The sequence below is a fragment of the Nannospalax galili genome, unplaced genomic scaffold (genome assembly GCF_000622305.1).
Source record: "Nannospalax galili isolate Female #2095 unplaced genomic scaffold, S.galili_v1.0 scaffold284, whole genome shotgun sequence".
In the NCBI taxonomy this organism is placed as follows: domain Eukaryota; kingdom Metazoa; phylum Chordata; class Mammalia; order Rodentia; family Spalacidae; genus Nannospalax; species Nannospalax galili.
Window position 1 is genome coordinate 2,273,020 of NW_008354281.1, and position 8,796 is coordinate 2,281,815.

Here is an 8,796-nt window from a genome sequence, read left to right on the forward strand (position 1 = left end):
GTGATAAATGAAATGACTTGAGCGGGATCACTATTGAGTTTTATTCCTATGATGAGAAAAATTGGGCTCACTCATCTCTTCCATGAATTTCTCACAGTGAATTAAAGGAGCATTGAGCTCTACCTTGTTTCTTAAGCAAGTCCAAGCTCTTGATACCCTTTTCATCTTTCTCCCCTCTCCTCCTTGACTCTAGCCCTCTGTCCCTTCATTGTGGCCTATTTTGGCCTGTCTATGAAAATATGATTTCATAGACAAAAGAATGATTTTCTCTTGGATTTGTTGGCAAAACACTCCTGAAAGTTGTGTTCTCTAGTTTGTTCTCCATTTGTATTAGGATCATACTGAGCAATTCTGATCATTGATCAAATGGAAAAAGGAAGCACCAGGCTATAGCTCCAAGCAAAACCACTTTATGAGTGTGTGGCTGGGGTGCATGCTAATGACACCAGTGCCCAGGTGGCCAAATTTATGTCCACCCTCTTGATCTGATAATACAGAGCAGGGAAATGGATTGGTAATGACCCAGGCTGAAAACAGATGCTGTGTGTGTATGCTGCTGAAGACCTACAAAGGGGAAAGATTAAATATGTGTCTTTAAATTTAAATTAGTGCATTTCAAAAACACAGGCTGCCGAGCTTTGAAAACAGGCTGGATGAATGTGTTTCATCTTATAGTTTTGAACTCTGGCGTGCTTTATGGAATAGCAACAGACAAAATGGATAGTATGTTAGCTGCCCTTTCTTTAGTTCCCCGGCATCAGTGGTACTCCACTGTAATTAGGAGCTTGTGTGTAGTCCTTTGTCATTAAATTTGCTAAACCCTAATTAAGATGTTTAGAACACTCAAAAGACCACCATCTAAAAATTGGCACCAATTATTAAATATATTTCTCAGGTTATATGATCTTTTTGTTCCATCCACAATGCTGGCTGGAGGTTTGTGCTAAGTGGTTTGTTTTAAAACATTTTGTTGGTAATTTAAACGAACAGTATTTTATCAAAATGCACTAGAACACATAATGTTCTACTGGCTGTATATATTCTTGGGATGCACAGAAGGTATTTGATCCTGAATCTCTTCAGGAATGGTTTTTTCTTTGATTTCCACTCAGAGACAAATAAAACTATTGCTCAAAGCCAATCTAAACATATCTCAGAATGATTTTGGGGAAAAAGCTACCACAAACTCACCCTATGATTCTGTGAGAGCCTTGGATGATTGATCATAAAAGTATGTAAAAATGAGTGTAGCTGAAGGCTGGGTACAATTTAAGGCCAGTCCAGAGTTTGGTCTGGACTCCATAGACAGTAGAGTTACAGGAAACAGAGGCCAAGGGAAAAGAAGCTTGGGAGAGTCTCACTGTCAGTCCCAAATCCAACCTCTGTGCATTGTAAATCTCTGAGCTACCTAGAGAAATCTCTCAAAAAAAAAAGTCTCTCTTTGTTCTTCCCAGTGAAATACAAATGGTCCAAGGCAGATCCATTTAATGTCTTGGGCAAAGTGCCAAGATTTCTCACTGGGGCCCATTCTGCACTACTCCATGGACAGACCCATAAGGCCTTGGGTTTCTGCTTTCTTCTTTCTAGATTCATGAATTCATATTCTCTCTCTCTCTCTCTCTCAGAGGTTTTAAAACCAAATGAAAGGCAATATTTTTATTATCTTATTCAATTATATTTTGACATGCAAATGTGGTTCTGCTTAGTTCAATAGCTTTGAAAGCATTGCCATTCATAAAACACAATGGCAAGCCGTGCGACCTACATGTAGAGAAACAAGACTTAATTTCACATATTCTTCATTATTTTCTAAACTTTTATGGTGTCTTGCAATGATGCAGGTCTTGTACTGTGCATTAGGAAGGGCACACAGAAAATAATACATGGCCAAGGTTCTCAGGCAGCATGGCATCGATTTGCACAAACATAGCCTCAGAGAACCACAGGGCACTCAGAATACAAAGTGACAAGATTTTGGCTTTGAAGATTATATTCTGACAAAGCACAGAAAAGTTCTCTTACCATTTCCAATAAGCTCAGGGTTATCAATTCAATAACACAGCCTGACTTAGTTATTTCAAAACTGCCACTCTCAGGCCCACCCTGTGGGGAAGGTTTGTCATCATTTTCGATTCCAAGGCAGCGGCACAAGCACATGATACTCGGAGCCAGAAGAATGATATTTTTCCTATGATGCTGATCCCCAAGTTATATCTTTTGCATGTTTCATGTTTAATATAATATCTTCAAAGTTTCTTTGAAAAGGAAATGTAACTGTTTGAGGTAGTGGATATGCTAGTCTTCTTGATTTAATCATCCTGCATGGTAGATATCTAGCATAATATTATGCTGCACTCCATACATATGAACAATTATATGCAGCTCAAAGAAAAACCGTGCTATTTTATAATACAGAAATGGAAAAAAACTGCAATTTCTTCTCCCAAAACAATTTCACCTTGAACTTTCTTGATGTATTTCTGCTTGTTCATGTATTTGTACATTGAAAACTAGAATCACAGACTGAGACCATGGCTCAGTGGTAGAGCTCTTGCCTAGTTTTCACAAGTTCTCGAGTTGAGTCCCTACCACCACACACACAAGAAATAAATTATAATTGCATTGATTTATATATGGTTCTATAATTATATAAAGAGGTATTTATTATTTTAAAATAAATCATTGATTGTATACTTAATGCTGATTCCAATGTTTGATGCTAAGTTTCTGTGAGTATCGTTTGATGCTAAGTTTCTGTGAGCATCAGTTCATGCATTGAACTAGTTTGGTAAGTATAATCCCTGCCCTCAAATGACTATTCCTTTCATCTTTTCCTTCTTTCTTTCTTTCAAGTTTATTTTATTTTTAATTATGTGTACATGTGTATGTGCAATTTTATGCCGGTGACCTCTTATGTCAAAAGAGACTGTCAGATCCCATTGAGCTGGAGTTACAGCAGTTGTAAGCCATCTAACATGGGTACTGGGCACTGAACTCAGGAACCTACTTTCAACCACTGAGCCATTGTTCCAGTGTTAAATAATTCTTTTTCAGAAGAGGACAGACTCTTGTCTATAAGATCTACTACATTACTTGTGAGGTCTGGGGTAAACTGAAAATTCAGAGCAAGACTCTTATTCAAAAATTTCACATTTTGAGAGAAGCACAGCTGCATTAAAACCAATATCAGGTCCCTGCTGTCATGGAAACTGTGATATCACATAACCTCATGCACATCAAACCAGTCCTGGATGTCAGTATAATTGTAAGTCAGACCTGGAAATAAGTGTAAAAAGTGTGTGTTATAGGAACACAATGGACACTGGACTTCTATCTCAATAGGGTAAGAAGAATAGACCTGATGGCTGCTGTAAGCAAAAAATGGAAGGCCATGAATTGAGAGAGAGAGAGAGAGAGAGAGAGAGAGAGAGAGAGAGAGAGATTGAATCCATTATTTCAAAAAGACCATCATACAGGAAGAATTGTGGAGCCAACATTCAGGGTAAGAAACGCATGTTTGTGATTTTGTTCTCTGATCTGTGGGAGCCAAAGAAACTCACATTGCTCTCTTTCTCTGTCTCCTAACCCGGTCAAGACAATATAATTCGAAGAAAGCAAATGAAAAATATTCCAGCACAGGACATCAATCATTATTTTACAATAAGAGCAAACAAACCAACAGACCTTGGCTTTTCTTATTTGGAGTAACTTCAATGTCTAAAAGTTGCTAAGTAACACTTTTAATAATAAAAGATTTCAAGGCCAGGAAATTAATGATCCATGACCTTATTTAAGAGAAATATTAGTGCATCGTAAGTCGAGATGGCTGAATACGGCAATGGGAACTTCGGGTAATATGCTTAACCACTTTCATGTGCGGCTTTTTCACTGCTGCTCACAGTCAATTTGGCATCACACTTTTTTTTTTTTGGCATTACACTTATTAGACCATTTGTGGAGATTATTTCATCATTATCTCAAGTTAGCTAATAATTGCACAGGAAAATCATGATCTATGGAGAATAACCATTGCACAGTTATTATCATTTGAAAGTTAGTTCTAGATCTGATAGACATACATGTTTACAAGTACAACTACAACTCATGGGATCATTTTAGTAAAACTCGGCTGCTGTCCCTCTTCTCTTACAGCCTTCTCCCTGTGCTGGAAGCACTTATGCCTTCTGCCTTGGATGTGAGTGACTTAGTTCTTCCCATGAAATCTGAGCCAAAAGCTCAACCACCACACAAACAGGACACAACCTGGAGAGGGCAAACTCTGAAGGTCTTCTGAAGCCAAAATTGGCTAAAACTTCATCTCTCTAAAGTGAAAAGAAACTTCAAAGGAGAAAACAGCTTCTGTGGATTAGTGGCCACAGGAGCTTTAAGGATGAGTAAAATCCTTCATTGGGTTTTGAAAAAAAAAAAATTGGCTTTCGCTCATTATTCTGAAAGCACAAAGAGTTTCAGGAGGGACACATCACCTTTTTAAAAGAAATGACTAATATCTACATAAAAGATGGGTTGTTCATCTGAGAAGCTTCTTCAAAAGCAAGTTACCGTCCAGAACTGACAGACAACTGGAGGTCACATCTGACTCCTCATGGCCTCTAAGAGTGCTGATGGGAAGAGCTGGGAATATTTTAAGGCGCTCAGAAAGAAAACCCCAAGGTATTCATTTTAGCTACTACAGGAGAGACTGGGAGCTCAGAACTAGCTTTCTTTCTTCCATGAAAGAAAATTACAGCTAGCCTAAATCTTGGGGTTTATTGTTTCTGTGGTAAACATAGATAGTTGCCACTAAAAAGAGACCTTTTAATATCAGAGGAGGATCCTGAGGATGACAGAATAGAGCAGCTACAACAAATCCTCTCAGGCTCTTCATCTATGAAATAGGTTGAAAATAGAAGTATTGAGAAATCCAATATCTATCATCTATCTATCTATCTATCTATCTATCTATCTATCTATCTATCTATCAATCATCTATCGATCATCTATCTATCATCATCTATCTGTCTATCTATTTATCATCTATCTATCATCTCTATCTATTATCCATCCATCCATGAAATATATTTATCATCTCTAAAAAATATTTCCTACTTTGTAAAACTTTTAATAAATACAAATACACAAGTAATACTTAATAAACACAGCAAGTTAGCTTTGTCAGAGAATCTTTTTTTGATTGATAAGTTACCTTTACTTTATTAGTTAACCCATATAAGAATTCCATTAAAGTACTATTTAAAAAATTTTTTTGAGATAGGGTCTCACCAAGTAGCCCTTGCTGGCCTGGAACTTGCTATGTAAACCAGGCCAGGCTTGGGAATAGAGATCACCCTGGATTTACTTCAGAGAATCTTTTTAAAATAATTTTATTGAGTCCTTGTGCATTTCATACAATAGTTCCCACTCAAATACAGCCCTCCATGGATGGGGAATCCATGCCCCTCCAAAGCCCCCCACTACAGGATTTTATGTACTCTGTCATATAGTCCTGTAGAGTCAAGGATTTGTACCCAGATGTCCCTAGGTGCAAGTTCATCTACTGGAATCTAGTCAACCGATCCAGAGATCTTAAAGAAGATCTACTCTGCCCAACCTAGCAGCAATCAGTTGCCAACAGTTCCCAGGCCAGGGCTGGGGCCTGCTGCCCATTTCCCTTGCTCTGCGCTGGGTTTCTATCCAATTGAATCAGCCTGGATCCCATGCATGCTGTCACCACTGTAAGCTCACATGAGCAAGACTCCAGTGGCTTGAAAGCCTCTGCTTCCCTATGTTCATGCACCAACTCTGGCTTTTAAAATATTTCTGGTCCCTACTCTTCAATGGTCCCTGATCATGGGTGGGTGAGGATTAACACAGAAGTCCTATCCAGGAACACACACTCTTCAGTATCTAAAACTTGGTCTGTTGTGGCCTTCTGTGTGTATCACACTCTGTTGTATAAGGAAGCTTTACTGGTGAGAGTTGAGGGATGCATTAATATTCTCTCTACCCCTTGTTCTGCTATGTTCCATGAGCCTTAGGTATAGAGGTTTCACTGAAATGTGTCACTTAGGACTGGGCATCTCTCAGACATATATTCACTCTGTGTGACCAGTTTTGGACCTCTGTAATACCCTCCATCTGTTGCAAAAAGAAGCTTCTTTGAGTAGTGATGTACGGTGCACTTGTCTGTAAATATAAGGGTCCATATTTAACATATGGTAAGAAATTTCAATTGTCTAGAGATGTGACAGAGACAGGGTTTTCTCTAGGATCTATGACCTCTCCAGCCATGAGCATTTGACTATGTTTACAGTGACACCCATGAGCTCCTTCCATTGGGAGGGCTTTAAGTCTGATTAGATAGCTGTTGATTATCCCCTAGATAGCAGTGCCAATATTGTGCAAATAGAAGTAGTTTGGTGTGCCAGTCATTGTGGTTATTAGGCTTTAGAGCTGGGTTGGACTGTTGATTGATTTTCTCCCTTAGAAGTTTGCACAGTATTCTCTAGAACTATGAGAGTTTGTCTTTGGGAGAAGGCTTCCAGTTCAGTTCCAGTTCCATTGCTCCAAGTCCTGTGTCTGGAATGTGTCCTGTCTTCAGAAGCAGGATCTTTCCTTCAGGTTCTGGGAGGTAATCAATGGCTCTGGAGATAACCTGTGTTATTTTGGGTGTCTCTTGGGCTACTTGTCAGAGAATCTTAAAGCTCTCATGTATGACTGACCATGCATCTTAAGGAATGTGGTGACTAGATTGTGACTTTCTCCACTTTGAACAGTACACGTATCCATTGCCCTATAAGGAACATTGTGGCAGACTATAGAGTAACATTTATAAATGGAAGTTTTTCATACTTTCTGTTCATCAATTCCATTACCAAATATAAGCCTGAGGAATTCATCTCTTAAGCCAATGGCTCCAAGGACAGACGTACTCAGAAACCACCCTAGCTTGACCCCTCCTTGGTATAATATCTCCTAGTTTCCATTTTATTTGTGGTTCTTAAGAATTAGTTACCACTGTCTTTCTATTCATTGTCTCTATGTTCATTCTCATTGCTTTAATCTTTTGAAAACTGCCTTGAAATGCTAGATTTCACTCTACCAACTCTACCACTGTCTTTAATGTACTCTATGTATTGCTTCCAGTTTTCAAGTTTGAGGAAAAGTTTCTTACAAAGAGAAAAATGGAGTGCTTAAAGAAAAAAAGTGGCCTAATTGTACTTGTATATTTTAAGATTTTAAAGGTTCAAGTACATTCTATCAAAAGTTTAATAAATTTGGCCAGAGAGGTTGCTCAATGATTAAGAACACTTGGTGCTCTTCCAGAGGCCCAGTGTCTGATTCCCAGCACCCATGTTGGACAGCTCACAATCACCTGTAACTCCAGCTCTAGGGGATACAATGTCATCTTCTGGCTTCTATGGGTACCTGCATGCATATGCACATACTCACACAAGACACATATACATACATCTAAATAAAATAATAGTAATAAATCTTAAAACAAATAAATTTTAAATTGGAGATGATAATATAAATTATTGTGATAGAAGACACTGAGGAAATGGGTAAAAAGATCACATAAAAAAAGAGAGCTAGATGACCCCTAGACACAAAAGGATGCTCAACTCCACCGGTGATAAGATACATGTAAATTCAAACCTTATTGAAGTGCCATTTCATACTTTCTCATGAAAACTTTTTTATATATGACTATGCAAGGAATTACTGAAAATGTGGAATATAGGAATTCATATACTGCTGGTGATAATTTACATTCCTACAGTCAGCTAGAGGTTCTATTTTGGAATGTTTATAAAATGCAAGTTTTGCATATTTGATAATCCAGCAATTCCACTTCCAAATATACCCTGAGGAATTCCCTCTAGTGTGTGCATGGCATCCTACACAGGAATGTTCGTGGCGACATTGCTGAACCAGACTCATTAAAAATCTTTCAACCACAGCAGAAATAAGTCATGTAACGTTCACATATGGAAAAGAAGGGAAGAAAACACATTTGTTTATACATACCAACCAAGAAGAACTCTGCACATTTGTAGGAAAATCTCGTTTCCCAGTATCCCTAGAATATGATGCTATTTACACAAAGTTTTAAAAGACACAGCAACAGTGTAAACTAATGTAATATGTGTATATATGTACATAGTGAAGATAGAAAAAGGGGTGCCTGAGGTGGGTACCTCAAATTCTGGATGGAAGTTCCAGTTTTGGAAGGACACATATCTGGAAAAGAGAGAGTCGGATACATAGCAGATACCACTATAATGATCATGTTTCATCTCTGTAGGTGAGATTTTTAACTATTTAAACTTTGTCATATCTGATGTTACAATATGTTTGCAAAGCATTGAAACATAGGACATAACAAAGGTTTGGCCAAGTCCAATTAACCCTAAAGATCTAAATACATGACATTCTAAAAATAAGGGAAAAGTTGCAACTCACAGAGAGGTAACTGAAGATTCGATTCTCACAATAGAGACTCTGACAATCCACTTCCCTCCTTCTATACCTTGAAGCAAACACCACTTGAAGTTTCACTTTTCAAAAATTTGTCTATATGGTTGTCCACTTCTAATGACAATAAGGTGTTCAGACTCATGGTCTGTGCCTGGCCACATTGGCACAGCCTCATTCTACATACAGGTAGGCTCAGCATGTGTATGTAATAAATGCTGGATGGGTGAATGAATAGATGATAGCAGAGAAGGGTCAATATGAAGAGTATAGAGATACAGTCTTGCCGTTCATTATTTTGAGTGTGTTGATTTAAGC